The sequence below is a fragment of the Aulonocara sp. 'chitande type north' Nkhata Bay genome, linkage group LG19 (assembly GCF_057382095.1).
Source record: "Aulonocara sp. 'chitande type north' Nkhata Bay isolate Kocher_YH1m ecotype deep benthic linkage group LG19, A_spYH_male_GT1.1, whole genome shotgun sequence".
Lineage (NCBI taxonomy): Eukaryota > Metazoa > Chordata > Actinopteri > Cichliformes > Cichlidae > Aulonocara > Aulonocara sp. 'chitande type north' Nkhata Bay.
The window spans coordinates 27,816,814-27,843,695 of record NC_141362.1 but is presented as its reverse complement, the minus strand read 5'-3'; the positions used below and the strand labels follow the sequence as shown (position 1 = coordinate 27,843,695).

Genomic DNA, 26,882 nt, shown 5'->3' with positions numbered 1-26,882 from the left:
TACACAGCGTCTGGGGCAACACGCCGGCCGAGACAGGCATATTAAACACACAGTTAACGAAATGCGCTCTTGAGATGAGCGTCATGCGCCAAAGCGCACATAAGATATATGTCTGTTTCCTTACTTTAACTTTAAAAAATGTGAGAAGTTGCTCTTAAAACAAATACAATTTTGCATATGTATCTTGAGGAAAAAGATGTAGGCTGTATGATTGTTTTTTTCCCCTTCTTCTTCCTTAGGTTGAGTACTGAAGGTGGCGCTTGGACACAGTTGCAGGCGCCTGGATGCGTCGGTACGTCTGCTTGTCTGTTGTAAAAGGATGCATTTTAGTAGCCGTTAATGGCTTTTGAGGAAGACTTTGTTTTTTTGTAGTTTTGTTTTTTAAATTTATTTTTTATGTATAACATTGTACGTTTGACACTTTTTTGTGTGTGTTTTGAGTGGCCACGTGTTATCACATGTTTTGGCGTGGCTCGTTCCTGCGCGTTTCCATGTCTGTGCTTGAATTAAGAAAATAGGTCAGTAGAACACTCTGCCTCACAGATCCTGTTTATAGTGTGTGAGCGCTTTAAACACCTGCAGCATCACATAGACCCCATAAAAATAAAAATACAGCTATAAGAGAAAAACACGTCATGCGTATAAATAGTAATTAATGTTATTGTGCTGACACTATGTAAAACTGGGTTTCTGTAATCTGGACGGTAAAACACAAAAGCATGCTATATATATATATATATATATATATATATATATATATATATATATATATATATATATATATATATATATATATATATATAAACCTTTCAATAGATGCTCATATAAAACATGCGATTGAATCAATAACCCTTATTCAGATGGTAACATTAGTGTATACAGCTTTGAATCGAGCCCATACAGCCAGGGATAGATGGAAGGCTCCCCGCTGAGTTTGCTGTGTCAAGAAGCAGAGTAGCATCTAGCTGGCGTCTCCTGCACACCCTCCACCCTCTTCCTCCCCCTTGGCGCTAGGTGCTAGCCAGCAGTGCTATTGGAGGCTGGGGCGATAAGGCGTCCTGCTTTTTTCTCTCTCTCTCTGCTTCGTCCCCTAGAGGGCAATCACTTACCCTTTTGAAACCCTCCCCCCACCCAGCCACCGTATTTTCCCCAGCTGGGGTTTAAGAAGTGTCTCTCCTGATACAGAGAAAGGGAGCTAGAAAGGCAGACAGAAGGTAGTGGAGAGAGGGAGAGAAATAGGGAAAAAGAGGCACACAGGGGGAAAAGAGACAAGGCTAAGAAGAGAAATGCTAAGATAGAGGGCGTCTTGCCTTTCCATCCTTGGAACACTGAGGCAAACCCTGTGTCTGTCTACCCAGACAGAGATAGGACTGAAATGCTTTATCATGACCACCCCTTGCTGATTAAGCCTTATCAGATATATGTGTCAGAGCCAGAGTCTCATGGGGTTGGCACACGCACATGCATGTTTTATTGTCAGCCTGTTTTTTTCTGTTGAATTAATTTGAGCAGTATTTGATCTTCTGATTAGTTCACATGTGGTGAAGGAGGTTATGTCAAATTAACCGATGGCATTGCCTCAAATGTAGGTGTGATTTATTTGTGCCAGTTACTGCAAATATTTGAATGAAATTGTATATATGTATATATATATATATATATATATATATATATATATATATATACATATCCAGCCCTGTCTCTTTATATGATGGTTCCATGCTGGACATGAATCACAAGACTGCTTAATGATGAGCGTGCAGGGCGGCTGTCCTGCTCATTAGCATGGCTCATTATTGGCTGTGAATGAGGTGCTGGTGTCAGCTCATACCGCCTGTGAGTCATCTTAGGGAGGGTCTCATCGCCATGCCTGTCTCACACAGATGCACCAGTGGTATTCCCCCCCCACACAAACCCATTCCAGCTGCCTCATTCAGTGACTGGGACTGTCATCAGAATGAAGAGAGTTGTGGGACACTGAAATTTGCCGTGTTTTTTTTTTCATTTTCACTCTAGAGATGACATATAATTAAACAGTAAAAGCTGCATTATCATGTTTGCTTTCTAATACCCTTTCCAATACCCCAAAGGCAAATGCTTTAATGCTTATTTGCTGATTTTTGTGCGTGCGTGTCAAGGGAGAGGACATTTTATTCCAAAGCAATGGAGTGTTGAATTAAGTGATGGTTTTCATGTATGAACATTGAAAGTGGGTTTCAGGAGAAACAATTCCCTTTGCATTGCTTATCTAAAAGCCCCCCAAAGCAGCTGCTGCTCTCACAAAGGGCCAGTGAAGCGTTAGATCAATACTAACCCTTGCTAGAGGCTATCTGATGCTCAAAATGCATGGATCCATCTCCTCTGCATAGCCCTGAGACAGGTGTGGAGTCCTGGAAGCCACTATCTGATGGCTTCACAATGGGGTAAAGAAGTGGTGGGGGCCTGAAAGCGGGCGGTGGGGCAGCTGGGCTTGTTTTCATAGCACAGGAAAACGCAAATTAACTGTTCACTTGACAAATGTACTCTTGGATATCCTATAAAATCAGGTTATAATGCTTATTGGTGTGCAGTAAATTGGTATTTTCAGGCCCGTGCAGCGGAGTCACTTAATGTTGCTCTGATGTTATGCATAGAAATAATGTAACAAGTTCCAGCAGTGTGCAAGTGAATATACTTCACCCACAGACACAGAGTCATCTCTAGCCATGCATTATCCAGCTTATGAGTCTGACGATTTATTGTTTGTAAGTTTATACCACTTACCGCAACCCAGTTTGTTATCTTAACTTGTGAGATGATACTAAAACAAGTTGTATCAGCTGCCTGTGTGCATTTTACTGGCTGTCTGTCGCTGTGGTCTCATTCCTTAAAGATCATGCTGTCTTTCTCTCTCAAGATAAGAAAAGCTTTGACAATGAGGGTAATCTCACAGCAGTTTGTGGGTAGTTGTTTTACCACTGGAGTGTTTGGTTCCTCCAAGGGCATTTTATGCCTTGTTGTTGCTTTACATTCTCGACTCAATGCAAATGTATCTCCAGGGTGTCAGGTTCTTTGTTGACCTCCTTGATGTGGCCTCTGTCTTTCAAGGTCTGATACTTGGCGGATACTTGAAACTTGAGTATCATGTCGTGAATGTAAACAGCTGACGTTTGAGCACTCTGCTGGAAATGTTTGTCACAGGGATACACAAATACAGTCAGAGGCCAAAGCTGTAGGTACCCTTCGTACAGTTATTTTGCAACAGCTCCCAAGTTACGGAAGCATGTCAGTGCGTCTTGTTAAGTAAATTTATATTCCTGCACAAGAACCTGTGCACAAACGAGTTTTACGAGAATTAAAGTGCCCCAAATTGCATTTGACGTGTATGTTTGATGTATGGTGGATATTACCTAAGGAGTAACTTTACAGAGTCATATACATTACCATAAGGTAAACACCAGCCAAAATGGCATTTTACATTTGTAATAATAATAATAATTATAATCATACTTAATTATGATGTATAATGACTTTGTAGTTATTGCCACTTATCCTTAAATAAAAAATGCACATGCTACATTCATCAGTGATGATATAACCAAATTCAACAACCACGTCTTTAAATACTCGACCACTCCAGCATGCAATAATTCCACAGGGAGACTATAATCTTTCAGTGCAGCCAGAGAGAGACACGAGGAACAGTGTGGGTGTAGAACACAAGTATGGTAACTGAATACTATGTGACTAAGGCAATTCTTTCACTTAGGAATGTGGGATATCTGAATTAGACTTTTATTAGCTTGCTACGTATACGCAGCCTCTATGGAGATGACAACTGTTTGAATTCTGTGAAAGAATTTTTTAAAAAAAGCATAAAAGCTCTCTTGTCTCAGCTCACAGTGCAGATCTGATCCCCAAAGCAGAGGGAACCCAAAATGACCTGAAAGGGATTACATCATCCTGGAGCAACACTGGCTTACACAGTGCAGTACGTTCTACAGTAATCATATTGCCATGCCATTCCCCATAAGCTCCGTCTATTTAAATCCTTTAATTATGTACCAGCAGCACCGAAGCAGTGTTTACTGTAAGAGTCCCGGGTACCTAGTTTTGTATTGTACTTGTGCCTTGTGTTAATAAACTTGGGTGGAGGAAGAGCCCTCCAGGCACTCACAGCAACTGTAATGAGAGTGTGTTTAGTCTAGAGTCCGTGTAAGACTAATACTGATTGATTGTATGGCTCCAGGTCAGGTCTTGCACTCTTACATATTGGTGGAGGCTTATAAAAGAATCAAGGAAACGTTTCATGAGGTCATGCTCTCTCCATTTATTCATTTGAGAAGAAATGGCGATAATGTGTAGTTTTGAAAAACTACATGTTGTCACCAGAAATAATAAAGAGATTGTTTATAGTTTCTAGCTGTCTGGAGTGGTCACAAGAATTCATCAATAAAATGCAGCTGCTCTAGTTAAACAAGTAGCAAAACATCAGGATAAGATACCTAGATATGTTGATAGTGTTTCACTCAGAAGTTCATTTTCTAAGAATTAGCGAACTTTTCCCACTGAAGCCACGCGGCTCTGCTTCCCTACTAGCCAGCCCAGACTTGCCCTCTCACGAGATAAGATAGTGTTGACTACAGGCTAGTGTGTAGAGACTAGTGTGGGGCCTCCAGTGCGCTTAGTCACCCTCATTCACATCCTGTGCTCTGAAGTTTTACTGGTTTATGATCTTTGCACCAGCAGTCGAATCCTGACAGTTCAAAGTAGCATGACAAATTGAGAATCCCTGCCCCGTGGACAGATCCTAGGCAGGATTTTCTTAGGCTGTTGAGTTTTTTTAATTACTAGATAGAAAACTGAAAAAAATGGATTCAGGTTCTGCTTTTATTTTTCTTTTGACAGATTTCTCACATCTACTTTTTTATCGATAGTTAAGGTAAATTAATTATTATAGACTACACAAAAAAACGCCCTTGCAATGACAGTTCTAAGCTAAAATGTGGGGTATCTACAGTATTGTGTAAAAGACTTGAACCTACCCTCCTTCATAGCTTTATAGGAAAATGTGGAAAATGTGAAATAGTTGCAAAAATATATTGCAACATATTTAAACATGCATGGAATTATATATAAGGCATAAATAGAGTGAGTAAAATTCCAACAAGCTTGAAGAAGAAAGCTTATCTGAATTTGTTCCTCAACAAATTCTCAACTGTCTTAGATAAGCTTTCTCCTAATTTCTTTAAGTAGTCTTAAGAAATAGTTCTCCAGGCTTCTTGAAGGACATTCAAAGCTCCTCTTTGGCTGTTGGCTCCCTTTTGTTCTGTTCTCTGTCGAGATGATCCCACACTGCTTCAGAAATGTTGAGGTCCGGGCTCTGGTAGTGTTTTTCTATCCATGTATGCTTTTACTGCATTGGCATTGTGTTTGGGATCATTGCCCTGCTGAAAAATGAAGCTGCATGTCGGATCAAGAATTGACTGTAGTTTTCTGCATCGATAATTCCATCAATTATGACAAGCCCACCAACAGCACAGCAATGCAGACCTGAACTATGATAGAGCCTCTGTTTAGTTTCCTTAAATTTGTTTAAGAATACACCGCACACCCTGCCGAGATATGCTATTTTTGGCTAATATACAATTTAAAATGCAACACAAGTTAATCCCTTATGTTAGATGCCCTTTTTATGCAGGGTTGATTCATAGGTCAGTTTTATGTGTAAATGGTCAGGTACAAGAGCTGGACTGAAGAAGAGGAAAAAGCAGCCAATGTCTTAAGAAAAAATGTATATCCTACAGTCTGGTGAGTTTTTATGTTCTTAAACAATCACAGCGCTTCAACGTGGCTGGACAAAACAGCACTGGGAAAAATCAACCACATCAATCAGGCTTTAACCTTGAAAACAAAAACAAGAAGAAATGGACCCTTGGAGAGACAAACACCTGAAGCAAATCTGAGAATTCACTCTTGTTTGAACAGTGACCAGATAAGATAGCTCAAAGTTATCAGCACAAGATGAATTCCCAGAGGAACCTCCAGGAGGAGTTTCATCAGAGTAGTGGGAGGGAGAAAATCAATCCCTCAAACCACATATAGTGACAAATAACCACCAAAACCTGAAGCAAAATTAGTTATACCCTCAACAGCTTTATTTAGTCAGAAACCACAAAGTCTAAATTGAAAAAAAGAAAAAAAAAAGTAATTTCCGCATGACTGTAAAAGTTCCTAAGTAAACACTGTACAACTGTGTAAACACAATCAGAATCATGTGGCCCACAATGAAAGCATACTTTTATTTTTCCCAGACACTGAGCCAACTCTGGTGATGTTGCACGCAATTCTCAATTCAAAGAGACTAACCATATTCATTTTGCAAACTCATTCATCGCATTCACTCATTCATTTTGTGTCTGTCGAGCAGTAAAAAATGTATTGTCTTGCATGCAGGTTTTACACTCCTTTATATACTAACGAAAGTCAATACAGAAGGTCACTTCAATATCATCTTTTATATGCTGACTGAATCGCAAGTAAAGTTTTCCTCAAACATATTTATGCTGTATGTCTGCAGAGAGCAATGGTGCCACAGAAAAAGGAGAAAAAAAATCTTCAATAGAGTCCTGTGACTTCCTTTTTACTTTGCATTACATATGCACATATAGACTGGTATTTTCTCCATCCGTATCAGAGTCTCAGTATGTCTTCTCCATATACTGACTCACTGCCCTTTCCTTCATGCCTCTGAAGGATTTCTAAGACAGGCTTCAAGAAAGATTTTCATAAATGTCCACTTTTGCAAATCCTCCACATCCCTCTGTATGTGCCAAGAGCTATCTTTATCTTAACAGTAAAGGTCATTGGAGGAGACTTAGGGATAGGCAAAGGGTAAGCTGTATTCATTGGACTCTACTTTTCTATCTATCTATCTATCTATCTATCTATCTATCTATCTATCTATCTATCTATCTATCTATCTATCTATCTATCTATCTATCTATCTATCTATCTATCATTAACATTATTATGATTTCTTAACTCCTTAATGTAATGTGTGGAGGTAATCTATGTCTTAAAACATAAGCAGGATTTATCCCTGCATACAAAATATTAACACAGATCTGATATGAGCGACACAAAATCTCCAATTTATTATTCCAGTCTCATGGGATCTTTTTAAACTGAGTTCGAGTGTCAATAGAGGAGCTCAGGATTACAAGATGAGAGCTGTAAGACAATTCGGATAATGAACAGGAAAGCAAAGTTTCGAGAAACCATAGAGAGAATGAATTTAGTCATAAAAGTGTGAGCGGATTAGCGCTTCTCTTATTTCTAACATTTCCTCTTTGAGGTTCTTACACTAATCTCATTATAAGTGTCTGTCAAGCATACATGACAATTCATTTTAACAAGGTAGAGTGTTCTGCTCCCTTTAAATTCGCAGATTGCTTCACAAATGAAAACACAGAGAGAAGTTCCTTTGGAACAGGCACAGACTAAAGAAAGAAAAGAGAAGGTTGAGGATTTTTGATCATTTCAAACCCAGAGTAACAGTAATGGTTTAAATGAGAATGTTTTTTTTCTTCTTTGGAAAGGAGTTCATTGTGACTACTGCAGTGTTTAATAGTAGCCAAAGGGAATCAGTTGTTGAAAAGTAGGAAAGGAGATGCTGAATAAATTTTCATGCTTAATGTTTATTCTTTTTGCACAATATGATTCATTGTATGAATCCTTGTAATGAATAAGTGCTGGGAATTATGATTGCTGACTTTCAGACAGAAGCTTTGTTCTCATTTTTCACTTCAGGAGTTTTTATTCCCCTTAAGATCAGCGCAACTATTGTCATAAAGAAATAATACTGTGCTTTAGTCATATTGCAGTTTTACCACGAAACTATTGAAAGAATAAAAGGGCAGCTCATAAAACACTGTGTTCCAGATAAACCTGTGGAGGAAGCAACACATAATTAGTGTCTTGGTAATTGGGGAGAACCATTATAGCGCACTTAGTGTGATGCTAGACTAAATTGTTTGCCAACAGAACATAATGATTTTACACTCTGTAATTGTGTTTTTTATAATAGCTGCCTCCCTTTTCTTTTAACAAGAAAATGTGAAAAATATCCTGAGGCATTGGTTTTGAACTACTTTTATATAACAATCCCACTGCATAAATATTACACTGCCTCTTTGAATGTGCCTGCTGATATATGTAACTTTTAAAGCCACCCAAATGAAAGTGGCTATAATAGGCCTCATACTAACTATCAAGATATATCACAACCCCTGTGATCTCTAGGTGTCCATCACTGGAATAATCTGACCACTATGGATAAATACCATGAGGGGTCTTCAAGCACCAGGAAGACCAGCACCTTAATCATGGCTAATCCCTGGTAGCTAGACATGTCTTGGGGGGACAAAGGAATGGACACATCACCCCAATTAGTAGAAGCTCTAGCTTTAAAACCCTGTCATTAGGAGTCCATAACCTTCCTATCACTCAGCATAGCCTCTCCTTGATGCAGTGTTACAATTTGTCACTTTTATGCACAGTAATCTTGTGGTCTGGTAGTATGCATACATGCTCAGAGCTATACTGTAATAATATGTGTATTTACACACAAACATTACACAGAGTACAGGAAGACAATCCAAATATATCATTTTTGGTGAGGTAAACTGGGCCTGTGCCATGTTGCTTGAGAGTGTATAAACTTACTGGGATGACTTATGTATGATATTCCTTCAAGCATTAATATGAATAAACAGGGAGTGTTGCCCAAGCCACACAGTGCCTGCAAAGGTATGTCAGTATAGTTTGTGGTTGGCATATTGGAATTATACTTTGGAAAGAAACTTGCATTTCAAATACTTTTTCTTTTGGTTAATGAACGGGGAACAGGTACATGGATTATGAATGTCCATATAAATATCAGCTCAGTATGCAGATAGGGTCCCCGGTGTTTTAGTGTAAGATAGCATTTGCAGGTCTTTGCTGCTAGACAGCGGAGCATTAACCGTTATCTCGGCACAAGCACTACCATTAAGCCTGGAACAATAAGACCTGGGTCAAGGATGAAGTTGAATGACAGCTCGGGATGAATATAATTTGCAAGGAAGCGATAAAAAGGGGTCTTGTACTCACACTAAAAAGCAGAATAATAATTTTTTTCACCAGGTTGTCGGCTCCAACATATTTCCATTCTTCGCTCCATTTTCGAGCGAAGGGGTCAGATATAAAAGAGGACAATGACCAAGACGGCGAGATTGATGGTGAGAATGAACAGGCCAGCGGAATCTCGACTAAATCAAAGCCATTCACCGTTAATGAAAATAAGAGAGAGACCACACTGTAAATCATCTTATGGTTTAACATATTAGTGATAATGAATTCACGCTGCCACGTTTAACCTTAGTTTTGCAATTCATTATATTTGAGATTAACAAGGGAGGGAACTTAAGTGAACTGTCTGTAGGGAATTACAGCTGGGGCCTCATTGTCAATCAAGGATTGTGTTTCGATGTCTTTCATTAGGGTTGGAGGAATTAAATAAGACTTTCTTTTAATGGCGAATGGCTCTCCTATTTAACGCTCCTCTTGCTCTCCCAAGATGGTTAACTCTTCATTACCCAAATTAAAGGCATCCATCTCTGTTGGCTCCTGCCACATTGCCATGACCTCTACCTGTCAAAACTTTCATGTAAGCACTTGAGTGATGGATGATACCCCCGAACCCCGTTGTCAAAATTATCCAGTGACTGTCCAACCCTCTCTGATCCATTCAATCCATCTCCCCAGGCTACCTGCCACCAGCCACGGTGTAACAATGAAGCCGAGGTGCTAATTTACTCTCATAGAAATTAGAAACTACCTTTTAATTATATGCCTGGGAGTGTTCTAAGAGTTCACAAGGATCACCCTGAAAGCTTTTAGCTCCACATTGTGGGGGCTGATCATTTATATTCTTCAAACGTTTTATTTCAGGGGTCGTTCGACATACTTAGGACCGGAGGGAATTTGTCACACCATCAAGAACGGGAAAGAAAGAAACTTTTGGCATCATTTGAAGGTCACTGCTGTTGTTTAAAGAAGCGATAAGTTAATGCAGCAAAATATTTACGTTCATCTGTTTGATTAAAAAGTTTTAGGACAGATAATTGAATTTAGTTGTCAATAGGGACTTGATGACTGAAATACAAACCCTAATATATGCAGCTCGGGCTCTGATCAATAGATAGAAAAAAAATGTGGTTGTTACTGGTTCCACTCTGGAATTGCATCATGTTGAACTGTTTATAGAGACTCTTTGTCGACAAAGGAAGCAAAGTTGTCTGAACTTCTTCCCAGTTTTTTTCCCTCTCTATTTGCATCACCTTCAGACACATGTAAATATTCAAACACATGCCACACGTCATACATAAAACATGATATAAGTGGTCCCATTCTTGTCTGACCTCTTGTGCTCCCGCTTCTTTCCAAGACAGATGTAGATAACACTCCAGACACACCTCACTTCCTGAGAGGAGAGTTATGGCTTCCTGCAAGAGGCACAGCCATCCCCTGGAGTCCTGAGGAGTTAGACAGCTACCTATGGAGAGGGCACATCTCTGACTTGTAGACCTGCTCTGAGGCTTCTCCTCTCACTTTGAGATCCTCCATGTACCTGTCAAAGGGTCAAAAGGGTACGTTCACTGTAGACAAGAGGACTGTGTTTGTGTTTCTGGGTGTGTTGTTGTGTGTGTGTGCGTGCATGTACATGTGTGACCCCACCCCCACCCAAGCTGTGACAGATGCCAGGCTGTTTATGTGTGAGGTGTGGGAATGCTTTGCGGGCAGGTGGGTAGATATGCATGTATTTGCGAGCGCATGTGTGTAGGGAGGTGTGTGCGTGTGGTTTGCTGTGGTTGGGTTTGAGCAGCGGTAGTATAATGTGAGAAACTGCACTTGTCAGAGTGTGCAGACATGCATGTGAATTTATTTGCGCACGTGTCAGTACCTTCACACACTTCATCTAACTGTACAAGGAGTCAAATGAGAACTTGTTGCCAGGCTCTGTAGAAAAAAAATGAACCCCAAAACTGCTGTCCATAACCAGAGCACAACAGATGGGGAGCTGCTGTTCTCGCAGCCAAGCAAATGATGAGCTAATTGTAGTGAACGAGGTGACCAAAGTTGGTCATATCTTATTCAGGATTATGACTCAATCCTAGAAGCTTGTGGCACTTAGGCAATTATTCAATCAAAGAGAGGATGTGTCAATAGAAGTCGACAAGAGATTAATTATAAGTCAGGGATGGGTTCAGCTCTTTGTTTTTCCTGGTCTTCTGTCACGGTAGTGGCAAAAATGAGAGCTGATGGGTGAGTGACAGCTCTAGTGAAGCAGGAATAATCACAGTGGTATAGTTAACACAAACTCCCTTTAGCACGGACTGAGATCAATTCAGTGCTGTCCTTGATTAAAATGTTTAATTAGCTGTATTAAAGTGGAATATGAATCTTAGGAACACAGAAACATTCTTGAGTGAAGGAAATAATTATTTGATCCCCTGCTAAATTTGTAAGGTTGCCCAATTTTAAAGAAATGAACATCTTTAAGTTTTTATCATAGTTTGATTTTAATAGGGACAGACAGAATATCAACCACAAATCCAGAAAAAACACACACAAATAAAGTATTTTATTCTCAAACAAAACATGGCTTAGTACTTGGTGGCAAAACTTTATTTGGCAAGCACAGCGACGAGACATTTCTTGTAATTGGCACTAGGTTTGCGTCTCAGGAGGGACTTTGGCCCAATCTTCTTTACAGAAAGTCCTTCATGTTTCCTGACTATTTGTAGGCCTTTCGAAGTTTCAGCACACTCCACAGATTGTCTCTAGGACTGAGGTCTGGAGACTGGCTAAGCCACTCCATGACCTGCTCCATAATGTGCATCTTGTCTGGCTGAGCGAAGGAGATTCTTGTCTGAGATTTTATGGTACATGGCCCAGTTCATTGGTCCCTCAGTGCAGTGAAGTTGTCCTGTACCCTTTGCAGTTTACACCTGCATGCTTGACTGTCTGGATGCAGTTCTTTAAGTCACACTCAGCATTTCTCTTCTTTCAAACACAGCAGGTCAAGTAACTTCAAGTACATCCGACCACATAACTTTCACAAAAGCCTTTGCCGAATCATTTAGATGTTCACTGGCAAAGACGGGTTTGTACCCTGTATCTTCTTGAGCAGAGGAACCTTGTACGGACTGCAAAACATCATTTATTATGGCGTAGTGTGTTAAAAATGGTTTTCTTGGTGACTGTGGTCCCAACTGTTTATCATCCTTAAATCACAAGGCAGGATCTTGCATCGTGAGGTCCAGACCACGGGTTATTGGTTGTTGATGGTCATTTTGTATTTCTTCCATTTCTGAATAATCATCTCAACAGTTGTCACCTTCTCACTTAGTTTCTTGCTGATGGCCTTGTAGCCCATTGTGCATGTCTACAGTCTTATTCCTGACATCCTTTGACAGCTCTTTAGTCTTCCTCGTGATCGTGGATAGGTTGGAATAGAAGAAACTGATACGGTGGACAGATGTGTTTTATACACATAATAAGTGAGCTCAGGAGTATCTGTTATTGATTGATTGATTGCAATCTGTGTGCCACATGGACACAGCCAATCTGTGGTAGTCTGGCTACGTTGTAGGGAATCGAATACTTATTTCACTCAATGACATACAAATCAGTTAATAAATTTTATGTAACATGTCTATCTATTAAAATCAAACTAGCATAAAAATTAGAGACCATTCATTTCTTTGGAAGTGAGCAAACCTACAAATTCAGCAGGATATCAAATAATTATTCCCCTTACTGTAACTTGAGGCCTTTAGTATAAGCTAAAGCTAACTTTTTTCTGTATCTACAGCCCTCGTTGGTGGCTTAGGTAATATAACACAATGCAAATATATAGCTGCACATGGGAATGTGTGTGTATGTGTGCCTCTACAAGCTCTTCAACAGCTATAGGAGATTAAACAGGCCAATAGAAGGTCTATGAGTCACTCAGCCAATCCTTAGTAACCTGCCATTACTGCCATTATTCATAGAAAACTGTACAGGGATAAAAAGCACTGGGAAATTTTCTCTTTGTTATCTGCCAACAGGTTCAAACGAATAACTGTCATCTCTTAATGTATATGCCCTTTCAAGTTTGAGGGAGTGACCAGTATCTTGACATCTCAGAGACTGCAGCGATGATTTATAAATCAGACCGTCCACAACTTCTCACCTTCAAACACATAACCCGAGGAAATGATAAATTTCAGCAAAAAGTTGTGCAAAGATTTGTTTGTGTTTTACTTCCTTTGTTGAAATATGTAGTTACAAGTTGTTAAATTAGTTTTAAACAAAGATTATTTAATCTTTTTCATCTTTCAAATATCAGTCATCAAAACATTTCAGTCCTCTAATCAGCCTTTGTTCCAGAGAGGATTGAGACAGTGCGACTGAAGCGTCATGTATCCCGATTCCTCGGGATTCCCCTCCATGTGTTTTATCGAGTCCTGCTGTTTTATTTGGCTGACGGGGAACAGGATGTGAGATTTACACCAGCAGAGACAAACAGGAGCAAGCTGAGACACAAAGATGGATTTGGTGGTTAACTCCCCGATCGTGTCATCAGAGAAGAGAGATAAATGGTGAGAGGAAAATAAGCGAGGGGAAGCGGACTATTTTTCCTAAAGCTCCACGGAAGTTTCTAATTATATCCACTCTGAGACCTGCAACCTCCATTGAGACACTGAACCACCCACTGACACATTTTCGACACCAGATATATGCACATACACACACCCTTACTAAGACCTGACCTTCGCTGGCTTTGTAGTCCCTTCTGAGTAAGAACCAAATTAAAGAGAGGAAAATACAGCCATCTCTCTTTGCTGCTGTTAAAGACCACTAATCTCTTATTTAAAGTGACATTAATATGCAGCAAGTTTTCACACTAACATACTTCTGTCACTAAAAAAAAGTGATGGGAGAAAGGGAATACAAGAGGAGGGAAGATGTGTATGTGTGCATGTGCATGCGTGTGAGGTTGATTGAGGGCAAGGGCTGTCAAGCCTTGTAATATGGAAGCTAAGCCACAGAGCCCCCAGCCCCAGGCGGGCAGATGGTAGGGTGGGCAGTGAGGGGCGAGGGTCCACTATCTCTAATTCTCAGCTGTACTTGTAAGATATGCACTATGTATAAAATGTGCTGGCAAAGATCCATGTCCTTCAACTCCCTATGTACCCCTGTTGGCTCCACCCTAGCCAGCTGTGTCTGTGTGAGCTCACTGGGCAGCAGGGATCAAAACAACATGTGAACCTGCCACGACACGGACCACCATCAAAACAAGCGAGCACCCACGACAAGTCTCCCATATCTACATCACAAGAGTTGAGGTGTGTTAAGAGCGGCGCCGGGACTTCTGTGTGTGTTTGTGTCTCCATCAAACACGACGATGGCTAATGCATTAGTCAGTGATTGTATCACACTGGGATGAGCACAATTAGCTCTTTGAGCTGCAGTGGAAGCAAAACGTGAGCCGACACGAACCACAGAGCTTTGTATTCAGATCAAGGGAAAACTCAAAGCTCTACCAAAACTTTGTTACCTTTTTCTTTGTGTGTGTGAAAGTGAGTAGACACACTTACAGAAGCACGCCTCACAAAGACAGTGAGAGCATGATAGACTGACAAAGTGAGTAAGTGGAAGAATATGAAAAGAAGATGAAAGTATGTGCGTATCCCTGCTGATGTTACCATTCAGTCCGCACGGTCCAAAGACAGGAAATGTGTGCCTTCCTGTTTGATCATGTTAAAACAGAAGAAACATAAAAATAGACAGGACAGTAGAAATATTTAACATGCCTGCTTACTTTTAAGTGAACAGGTGAACTTAATAAAGAGGCCCCATTGTGGAACTAGTTCATTTTGTGGGTATAAAAACAGGGTGGGGGATAAAAGAATAATATGGAAAGAAAAATGAGGAAAACATCAAAGCAGATGACAGCTCAATCAATTCATAAATGCCTCTGGACAACTGCAAACCGAGGATTAAATTAAAGAGGCCTGCCTGAAGTACCTAAATACATTTACCACATCAAAATCTCTTATTAACAAATTTAATTCAGCCAATTATAAGGGAGAGATTGTGATGACTTAAAGAGAAAAAGACATACTACACTGCAGGCTTCCCCTCATCTCTCACGCGAGCGCGTGCATGCACATGTCACACTTGAACTATGTTCTCTTGGCAGCGAGGTATTGTCTGTAGTATTTGTGGGTGACTGGAACAGATAATCAGTTGTTTAGCTGTCCTCTTCTTCCCACAGGAAAGAGCTGACAGCTTTAGGCCATCACTTAGGTCACGTATTAGAGGCTGTATTATCATGGTGTCTGCACAAACACATACACACACAGACCCGCATTCGCGGCCATATACACACTCAAAATGATCCCCTGTGTGGCAGCTATAGCAGATGGAGTCCTGAGTGACATGTCCTGGCAGAGGAAGGTTACATCATGTAAATAATGTGATACTCTGCCAGACTTTAATGACATTAGAATTAATTCCAACTCTGTGTTTTATGCCCCACACATACACCCAGTCAAACACACGCGCGCACACACAGAGACCTCATTCAGTTGTTTACTATGCTCGTTTGCATCTGTAAACCTCAGCTGGCTTTGAAATTACATTTCTGGTCGTTATAAAGTTGATTATGACATTTTAACTTAATGTATTCTAAGGTTCAGAATACTTACTTGCTAAGTGAAGTTTTTTTTTTGGAGATATTCTCCACTTTACAGTGCAGCTCTGCTAACCATATGCTGTTTAAAACTGATTATTAGATTTGATTAATGTGTATCATGCACAATTACTGGAATATAATTGAACACAGTGGTCGCTTTTGGCACTGCTCCCTGACAGTGGACATGTGCCGACACGACTGAGGGAGTTAAAAAGGCCAAGCAGCTGCCGAGACAGACGTGACTTCTGCTCGAGCCAGAAAAAATGTAATATGTTCAAACTATATTTCACTGTATTGTTTACTTTGAAGCCCCCAGATGTTGTGAACATGTGGATGTTTTATATGGTAGTTAACAGCAGGTCACGCTTGGACTTCCACTCCCTCAGAAACAATTAATAAACTATAAACAGTCTAATGTCCCCTCCCCTGAGCATTAGGTTCATACTGCTTCCGTGCAGAGAAGAAAGGCGGTGAAAATTTGCTTTCAGTTCACTGGGGGGGGGGATTTCTTTTAACTTTTTACAACTTCTCTGCTGCGGAGCTGTTGCTGTTCATTTGACCAGCACTTAGGGGACGGTACAGTGAGAGCAAACTGATGATGTGGCTGAACTCCATGACTCCATGTTTCTCCCGGCTGTTTTTGTTTGCTGCTGTACACAGACACCTTATCCAAAGTGTAAGCGTATTTTGTTTCAAGTGAGGCTTGTTCTGACATGATGCAAGTAAATATATCTGTTGTCTGGTGGCGTCTGATCTGATTAGTGTGCCATGAAAGGCTCCATTGAGCGCAGGAATCTGGTTTATGCAACATGTCCAATTATAAATGTATAAATGGATGACTGGATTTCGGCTTTGAAGGCAGATGGAAAATTCATTACACCAAACAAGCCTTAAAAGGAAAACATGGAAAAGTCTAGCTTTTGTTTATGCTTTTCTGGTTTGAGCTTCACCTGTCCTTAAGGATGAATGCATTAAACATTTGTTTTACTGTAGAGGAACTGAGCAAAAGCTTATCAATTTTTTAAACAACCCCCCTTTGCAAATATTAAATAAATCTGTATCAATAGAATTTTATGCATAGGACAGATTGTGTAGGTTGGATTAAGTCATCACAGTCCCTGGGAGCTAGCATTCTCAGTTTCATCATCACAGATGGCTTATCCCTTACCCGGGATCCTCTAGCAGGGGTTCAGGGGTCACCCTGCCATCAGAGGAAGCCATCACTGAGTAGCTGACCCCTCCTCTAGCCCCCACCTTTCATCTGTTTCTCTGATTAGTTTACCCATGTGACAGATAGCAACTCAAAATGAAACACCCCATGGACACCCTCCTGGATTTATATATATATATATATATAGGTGTTTCACACAACTCACAGGCTGAACAATATATATATATATATATTGTTCAGCCTGTGAGTTGAGGTGGACGGCCTTGTCTTGGTAGGTTTACAGTTGTGCCATACTCCTTCCATTTCTGAATGATCGCTTGAACAGTGCTCTGTGGGATGTTCAAGGCTTGGGAAATCTTTTTGTAGCCTAAGCCTGCTTTAAATTTCTCAAGAACTTTATCCCTGACCTGTCTGGTGTGTTCTTTGGACTTCATGGTGTTGTTGCTCCCAATATTCTCTTAGACAACCTCTGAGGCCGTCACAGAGCAGCTGTATTTGTACTGACATTAGATCACACACAGGTGCACTCTATAGGTCATTAGCACTCATCAGGCAATGTCTATGGGCAACTGACTGCACTCAGACCAAAGGGGGCTGAATAATTACGCACACCCCACTTTGCAGTTATTTATTTGTAAAAACTGTTTGGAATCATGTAGGATTTTCATTCCACTTCTCACGTGTGCACCACTTTGTGTTGGTCTTTCACGTGGAATTCCAATAAAATTGATTCATGTTTGTGGCTGTAATGTGACAAAATGTGGGAAAAGTTCAAGGGGGCCGAATACTTTTGCAAGCCACTGTATATATACATATCTATATATATATATATATATATATATATATATATATATATATATATATATATATAGATATATATAGATATATATATATATATATATATATATATAAAAGATAGGGTTAAATTTAGAAACTGTACCTTTGAGTTAAAATATATATTTATAATTTTAATAAATGACAAATTAAAAAGGCATGAACATTTTTTTGTGTATTTTGTGAATTTTGTGTATCGTTGCACCCCTAATATATATATTAGGGGTGCAACGATACACAAAATTCACGGTTCGGTTCGATACTTTGGTGTCACGGTTCGGTATTTTTTCGATACAAAAAAAATGTTCATGCATTTTTAATTTGTCATTTATTAAAATTATAAATATATATTTTAACTCAAAAGTACAGTTTTTAAATTTAACCCTAACCCTTGTGCGTGTTTTTTATTTTGACAGTGAATGCGCACCTGCGGACCACTTATGTGCAGCCCTGGTTATTTAGCTCGTCATATTGCAGCCACAGAAATTATTTTGTCCATGAAACCATAAAGCTGCACTTTCTTTTTGCCTTATAGTCTGATTTGTCATAACTTCTCCGTTTTGTGGTAAGCTTTTCTTTGGCTGTCACTTCTTCACCCTGACCTGTCTTGTTTGGCTCAGCAGAACTGAAATGCTTTTACACACTCACTCACATAAGCTCAGCGATTCTCTGCGCGATCAACCTCTCACATGTTTAAGCTGCGGGAGATTTCACTTGTCATGTTTGCATAGTAAGCTAACGATTAATAAGACGATGTCAGAGGAATTGGTGCGCAAATTATCATCACTCACAGATCAGTGCTGTCGCTCTCTATACACAGTTCGCACGATTGCAAAGTGAAAGCAAAAAAACAAGCGCAAATTCAAACGCGATTTCAATATGTCACATATTGACAGTGGCTCACCGATGCCAATGACATAATTACCCAGCTACATTTCTGAAAGAATGCAAAAGCATTGACATATATTTTTCCTTCCTACAATAGCCCGACGGGCAGGGTAGCCCGACTGAAAAAATCGCTAGCCCCAGGACGTCAGGCTAGCGATATTGCAAGCCCTGTATCTGATTGAGGAATCACTCATCTTTGGAAAAGAGAGTTTATTACAGAGAAATGGCTCTTTCCAAAATAAAAGCTATACTATCCGCTTCTTCTGGGCTATATTCTCAGCAGCATAAGGAGAATCATGTGCTAACAGCTGTCTAAATGACTCGGCTAAAGTTAGTAGCATGCTTGTTGTTTTTGTCTTTGCACTAGGATGATGTCGGCGTAAATGTGCAGTCATATTCGTTGTGTTCCCACTAGTGCTTTCAGGTTAATCTCGTTGAAATGACCTTAACACCACAACACGGCAAATCTCGAGCTACCGCCGATCGCCCCGTGCATGGGGCTAGACGGCTAACACGTTAACGAGCTAACTGCGCTAACACACTAGTTCCCACCCATGTAATTGAGCATTGCATGGCACATCCAACATACTGTTTTACTTTAGTCCATGACTCGCTTACCTTCAGGGTCATACGTCACATGAAAACCAAAATAATTCCAAACGCCAGATCTGAATGAGGGTGGGGGAGGTGCCCTGCGCTCTTCCTTCTGACTATGCTGTCTGTGTGGAGCACTCAGTGGATCTGTGCTCGACAGTGCAGCCTAGGCGGAGTAGTCGAACGCAGATTCACTGAGCGCTCCACACAGACAGCATCGTCAGAAGGAAAGTTGATAAAATAAATTACAAATGTTGTATTGTTCGATACATATGCGTACCGAACCGAAAGCACTGTATCGAACGGTTCAATATCGACACACACACACATTCTGCTAGTGAATGCACTTTCAATTACAAGAAGAAGAGAGTTGAGCCTTTAAATGTTCACGACTCGCAGCCCAGGGCTCTGCTCTGTTGGGTTCTAGAGAGCAAATCCATCCACTTGCCTTCAGCTGCATATCAGGTGTCCTCTAGCTTGTCTCTCACACGTGATTGGTGCGTATCTACCCCGCAGCCACAAATGGGGCTCTGCTAAATGCAATGGCATCCAGTACTCATTCAGTCTTGACATTATGTAATGGACAGCTAGCAGAGGCTCAAACAAAACTTCACAGTCTGTACATCTGTACGTGGTTGCTGTGTTTATAAGTAGAATTAAAGCATTCTCCTTTACGCTTATTCTATACAGTAACATTTCTCTATAATAAATGCCTGTTTTTGTTTGGACTTTGCACAGGTTGTAGTCTATGTTCTCTATCGTACATGAGGTAGTCGGTTTGAAAGAGCTTATTATATTTGAAGGATGTCACATTGTCAAGTTCATGACTTGAACATTAAGCCCTGGTCTTAACCCACTGTGGAGGAGTGACAAAAATGAAGTGCAGCATGGGTCTAAAGGTGCTCTTTAGACAACAGGTACCAGCGTAAGGGCTGATTTGAAGATTTCCCTTCGCCATACACTTAGAGAAGTGTAGGCTGCATGTTGATGCAGTCATCAGGGGGTGATTTGGCTGATATACGAGGAGACCTATTGCTCATCAGAAAGCTATCCACCATGCTGATTGAGTCATATGTAGAGCCGCTGGGATAATTTGTCACAGGCCTGCCAGGTCAATGGACTTTGATTGGAACACGGTATGAACTCGAGGATTTCCACTGAGTTGAGTACTCTCACACACTCTCTCAGTCTCAAGATCTTTTCTCACCGTCATATCACATCTTTTATTATTTTTTTTGTTCTTTATTTCTAAGTTTTCTGAGTTGCACTGTTGCCTTGTTCCTTTTTGTTTCTTCCTTTGAAAAACTTACTTTAAAATCTCAACATCTCCTCTCTGGTGTCTGTATTTTTCCAGCCTCTTTTCTCTTTGCCTCTTTTTTTTCCCTGGCCTCAGCCTGGGGCCCTCTGCTTGTTGAAAGGTAACAGAATCTTCCGGAATGACCTGCTTGAAATCGCTGGGTTGATTTACTGATGTTTCTGTCAGGGAGAAGCACACAGCACAGGACTGTATCCCCCACACTCCACAAAACTAGAGGTGTCAATTACAGTAAAGATCTATGAAAAGGGAAACAAAAAAAAGAGTGGTCCATGATCCAGACTGAACTGTTAAATGTGACAAAAAAAGGAGATCAGCAGACATACATTTCCAGAAACCTTGTCTGAAGCACCTGTTCATTTTGTGGTTAAGCCTGAAACATTAAAACATGTGGCTTAACTGGGGAGCTAGCTGTAACTCTGCCAAAGGCTTGAATATACAAGTTCAGCTGTGCACTGTAACTTTTAGCACTTCACAGTGAAAATCATAGCCTTCGCACTTCTAAGCTGAGCAGTGCAGTTCCCCTTCATTACCTTTCTCCAGGAAAAAAGAAAGAAAGAGAGGTTTGAAAGCAGGGAGAAAGAAATGATGTGAACTTGAATAACTGAAGAAGAAGAAGCATGGCAAAATACCTGCAGTGACTTTCAAAAAACCACAAGATCTTTCATCTGACTGTTTTGGCATTGCCAGGTGGGAGACTCTGTACTGACCATAACATAGGTATGCCTAATCCTCTTTCATCTGCAATATCACACAATGGGAGTATCTGTCCGAGTGAAGAGGGAGATTCATGCAGACATAAAAGGCCGACGAGGGAGTGTTGCATGTCTGTACCAACATTGTCCTGGTCCTTATTATTCTTTGCACATAGCTGTAAGTCTAAACAAGACCAGCTTCCTGAGGAGGACTGCTGTGCACTCTCTGCACTCACGCTGGCCATGGTGTTGTTCTGCTCCAGTGTGTATGTGAGCGAGTATGTGTTTGTATGTGTGCAAGGAGGCTGCACCGTTAAGATGACCCTGCTTTCATTCTATAGGGGCTTTCACTCGGCAAGAGCTCAGCCCCTGTAAAGAGTGAGACTGTGCTGGTGCCTCTCTTAGCCTCTCTTTCTTGTGCAGACGTCTCTTCTCTTTCATTCTCTCTCTCTCTCTCTCTTTCTCTCTCTCTGCAGCAGCAGCTTGAGTACTTCCAGCTGCCGACATTGGATACCACCTCCTCCACACACGCAAACTCTCAAAATGGACATACACAGGTACAAACTGGGCCAGTATAGAGCGCATGTACCAAGACTTCCCTCTACATATATGCATTTGCTGAAATGCCTAGAGTTTCTAATTGTGTCTGCATTTTTTAGCCCATATTGTTGTGTGTTTATGTAATCGGTCTATGTGTGCATGCAGACAAATCAGCCTCGTCTGCATCCTCCGTCTGTGTCCACAGAGGCTGTGATGTACCATGGATAGCTGACCAAGGAAAGACACCCCACCTTGCAATGTGCTGCTTTAGCTTCTCAACATAAGAAAAACTCCAGCAAAGGAAAACAAACGAAGCAGAGAAGACAAACGTCAAATGTGACCTGCTAGAAACTTTGAAACAAACAGATGTACACACTCCTCATCCCGCAAGCAGTTCCTCTGTAGCAGCACTATGTCTGTCAGTTCTTTCATCATGTTATGAAATAAGAAGAGAGCACAAGAGGAACTTGTTGCTGGGCTATAAGACCAAAGCAGCCCAGAGAAAAAATGGTAATGCAAGCAAGAGCAGCGGCAGGGGTCTGCCGGGGTGTAACCATAGCTGCTAAACTCGCATTCAGGCCTTTTCCAGAGCAGGGCTCAGAGTATGCAGACGACCCAGGGGCTAGAGACTTAGGGAGGACTTTAAGCTTCTTTGTCAAGCTCCTCGGAGCTCAGTCGACTGCTGTGAAGAGGCCGAAGCATGCAGCTGTCTAGCAACAAGAAACCACTCATACCACACATACTGGCCTGTGGTTAAGGAGTGCGAGTAGGAAAGTGTACGTGGTTCATATTGTGTGACTCAACATGTGGGTCTGAATTTGTGAAAGTGCACCGCTGATGAGTATCACACCAGGTGAGACATGTGTTTAGAAGGCTGATAACATGCTTTTAATATTTAGATTTCAGACTTTATAACACAAGTGTAACACCAAATACACAGTTTGTCTATGAAAACATGCAAATGTAAAGAATCGCTTTGCATTTTATGAACACATCACATCTCCATTTGTGTCATTAAAACTACGCTTAACGTGTAAGTAATGAATCAAACACCTATTCAAAGAAAGACACCCAGTTAAACTGTCTAACTCAGCCTACTAATGCCTGATTTAGAGAGGTAGGTACACTTAAGGACTTAAGCAATTTCACATGGAATAAGGATGGTGGATTCTGTCTTCTGTCACAACGCTTAAATTGCCTTTAAAGTGGGATTTCCGTATGGCTGCTACAGGCAAAAGGGATGACAACAGCCAGCAATAACTCTTTCAGTGTCCATGTAGACATGTATTAGTTTTATTTTGATATGAAAAACAGTGAAACTAATTGATCATGAGCCTTCTTTTCTGGCAATTGTAACGGCCAATATATTATAAAATTGTAGAGGCAGTATAGCAGTGACAGTGATTTATCAGTATATGAGGTCTACAGTGTTTCTTATAGGCCTCATCTACATAAAGTACGGTCCTTACAACGAACACATCAATATGCATGACTCATTCTCGAGTCCTGTGAGATGTGGCGCAGACAGAGCCACAGACATTGGACAACACAGCAAACCTAAGCGCTGTCTTTCAATGACAGTATTATCAGTGAAACTAACACCCTCTTTGGAATGCCACAAACCTGCCTGGAGACATGGAGCAGCTAGTTTTATGAAGCCCATCCCTGCACTGCCCCAAATGAGCCATGGTGAATTCTCCACCGCCAGTCAATCCCTGGGGAGGCAGTCAAGAAAACCCTATTATATTTGGGGGCAGGCACCGCTCAAACTGACAGCAACTGCTGCGACAGCAAAGCTCGCGGAAAGAGGGAGAGAGAGGGAGGTATGTTCACCATCTCTACGTGACAACAGGCTAAATTGCTCACAAGTTGGTCTCATTTGCTTTGCATGGCGATTGCGCACACAGAACAATGCACTTTGCAGTTAAAGATGAACAAACCTTCTGAATTATGCTAACAGCCCAGAGTGCTCGGGCTCCCTCGTCTTACAAGTGCTTCATCAGTTTCGCACAAAACCCAAAGTAAAAATCGAACCATAAATACAAATTAAGCTTTGCTCTTAAAAACAGCTGCTAAATTTATTTGAGTGCTATATGATTAGCTAACTAAAAAAAGCTACGTTCATTAAGTTGCACTTTTCCAGATGTCTCTCTACGCTCAAACCATTGGGCTCCCCATTGTATGCGTCTGCAATTTAAGATCAGTTATTAATTTTATAGTCCACTTAAAATAGCCGCACCTGTAATTAGAATCTTAAATTGTAAACTGTGCACATGCTTGTGTGCGTGCATACACACACACACACGCACACAGAGAAAACCACAAACTGGTCATGGAATATAACCAAAGCAGGGAAATTACCGCAGCGCATACGTCTGGAAGTCCCTTCTCTGTGAAATGCGTATGAAGCATTAAAGCAACAGCAAAAAAAGTAGCATGAACAGAGTGGAAGCTTGGGAGGACGTGAGTCCACAAGTGCTGGTTTCAATCTGAGGGATAACATGGAAAAGGTCAAGTCTGAGTCGGCAGATCACACATAATCACCTCCCACACAATGCTGCTGCCCTATTCCACAGAAGCCTCCTGATGAGAAGAGTAGATAGACAGACAGGAAGAGGCTGACAGATATAGGGCAGTGGAGGGAGAGATGGAGAGAAGGAAGGAAGGAGAGGAAGAAAGGCCCAAATAAAGGAGAATGAGGCATTATCATTCCGAGCATCAACCAAATAGCAGATGGGCAGCTTGTCTGTCTTGGGCTGCGAAGGAGTGGCATGTGACCCTGTTCACCCCAGGCCTAATGAAAGATTGACTGACTGACTCACCTCACTACGCCAGCGTGTATGTATGCTCGACCAAATATTATTGGATGCAGGGCCTGGAAATGATCTAGGAGCTTAGAGAGGGAGGAAAAAACGAACATTGCAGAACAGTGACTGAAGGCAGGGCCACAAAGTGAACTAATCTGAAAATGAACAGTGGTTCTGTGTTACGGGCAGACCACAGCGCAGTGAACTGAAAATAAGTGCAGTTGTGCCATGCTTTGACATGCAACTGAACACAAGGCTGCGGAGTAATGTTGAAGCTTATTTCAAATCACAGTCTGTGATTTAAAAACTACAGAAAAGGAAAAAAGAGTACTTGGAGAAAAACTGGAATTGCACAAGTTATTTTACTGTGTTTAGAATTACACAAAAAAAAAACATATTGCAGGTAATTCTTTCTGTGACTATGATTGAATGGAAAATCAGAACTGTGCACTCTCTCAAGCCCAAACCAAGTGTATACTGAGCAACCTTGGTTATGTATAAATCATCTGTACATGCAATAAAGTTTGAATGGCTAATGCTTGCTTTGTGCTTCTACAAGTATCACACAATTAATGTTATCCTGGAGGTCAAACAGGAAAGATAAGTGGCTAACCTCAACTGAATGCAAATAGCCCACATGCATACGAGGTGAGCTACTGACAGGAAAGGACTCATTTAAGTGCCTTATGAAAGGGACATTTCTAGAGAGAAAGGTGCAAAAACACAGTTGTTCAGTGTAGTAATTAATTGTTACTTCCACGGTCTCTGGTTCTATATTCTTTATCACAATAGCATAAAACGGCAGCATTACTGCAATAATTCAGGTTTTAAATAATGTTCACTGAATGAATTAGGTTCTCCAAATCAGGTGTGTGCAGCTTAAATCATGTCAAAATTAATAATGAATTCCCACAGACATTAAGACCGGTGACTCTTTTTGGCATATCCAATTAGTTCTTCAGTGTCGTCCGGGTGCCTTTATAGTGTCAATCAGCAGGCAGTAAACATTGTCTTTCAGCAGCAGTCTACCTCAGGGGCACTGCCTTTAAACAACAAAGTCAGCTCTTTGATACCTCCCCTTCTCACCTTTCAGCACAGCCATCCCCAGACGTAAAAGCACACCTTCCCATAAAACACCGCCACAAAACACTAATACACCCTCTTTTTCGACTTTACAGCCTCTCGTCACACAATTACCCATGATCACACAATCAGCATTTCTTTTTACGACTCAGACCTGAGCTGAGTGTATGTATTTTGAGAGAGCGCAAGCAAGCGAGTGAGGGTCCGGATGGGGTTTGTGTAGGGAAAAAAAAAAAGAGGCATATTTATATACAGACGGACAAGCTCACATAGATGCAGACAGGGAGCTGAGCAGACACATGCACCCAAGCACACACAAACGGATCTTCCCCTCTGCCTGCTGTCTCTCTCTGTGGCCTTTCTCTCCTTGCCCTTAGCTGTTTCCCAGATTCCAGATGACGTCCTGACAGGAGGGCTGAGTGACTGGAGGTGAGGCTGTGTGATGACAGACCAGGGCCTTTATCAGTGACCAGCACACTGCCGGCTTGCTATTTGAAGATTAACTGGCAGATTGAAACCCAAAACTGCTCTCATTCCTGCTTGACTCCCTGCCTCTTTACATATTTTCCCCTTTTTTTACTCTTTTCTTTTTTTTTTCCTTTTAACCCCTAGCTCACTGGCTGTAGGAACTCACAGGGTTTAATGTAATTGGCCTATTTCCTGCATATGAAGTTCCCGGTTTGTTGTAATTGACTTGGTCTTTTATTGGCTGTGAGACAGGTTAAATGGGAACCAAATGGAGAGGCAACACAGGAAGCTTAGGCCCAGGCTATCTGATACTCATCAAATCAGTCAACCTGGATGCAGAACAGCAAAGTGCTGAGAATGTGGCCGCAGTGATTAGCAGCTGCATAAGGATTAGTAAGGTAGTAACATCTTGGCATATGTTAGTCAATCTTGGCAGTGAGTGATGTTGTTAAGGCGTAGTCTGTCCCACAATATGGCACTAGTTTACTGTGCAGAGGAGGATATTTTCAGCTCTTTTTCCACGTGGAGCTATTTATTGCTTATGGGCAAAGCTGAAATCTTATCAGCCAAGGATGTCAAGATCAACTTCCTTTTTTAAAAAAAAATATATATATATCTATATTTGATTATGTTATTTTGTAGCTTCAGCTGATGCAGTCTCTCTGCTGTTTCCTCTCAGCGGAGAAGAGGCATGGAGATAACCTTATTCAGCTTGTTT

At 41.0% G+C, this 26,882-nt stretch overlaps 1 long non-coding RNA gene across 1 annotated transcript; it reads left to right on the top strand.

Moving 5' to 3' along the window:
- Positions 1 to 10,473: 10,473 nt before the first annotated feature.
- On the top strand, positions 10,474 to 25,096 carry LOC147307223 (uncharacterized). The gene is made up of 3 exons (XR_015126395.1): positions 10,474 to 10,670; positions 21,743 to 21,823; positions 22,012 to 25,096. It is a non-coding gene; the product is annotated as an uncharacterized LOC147307223 (long non-coding RNA).
- The last annotated feature ends 1,786 nt before the right edge of the window (positions 25,097 to 26,882 follow it).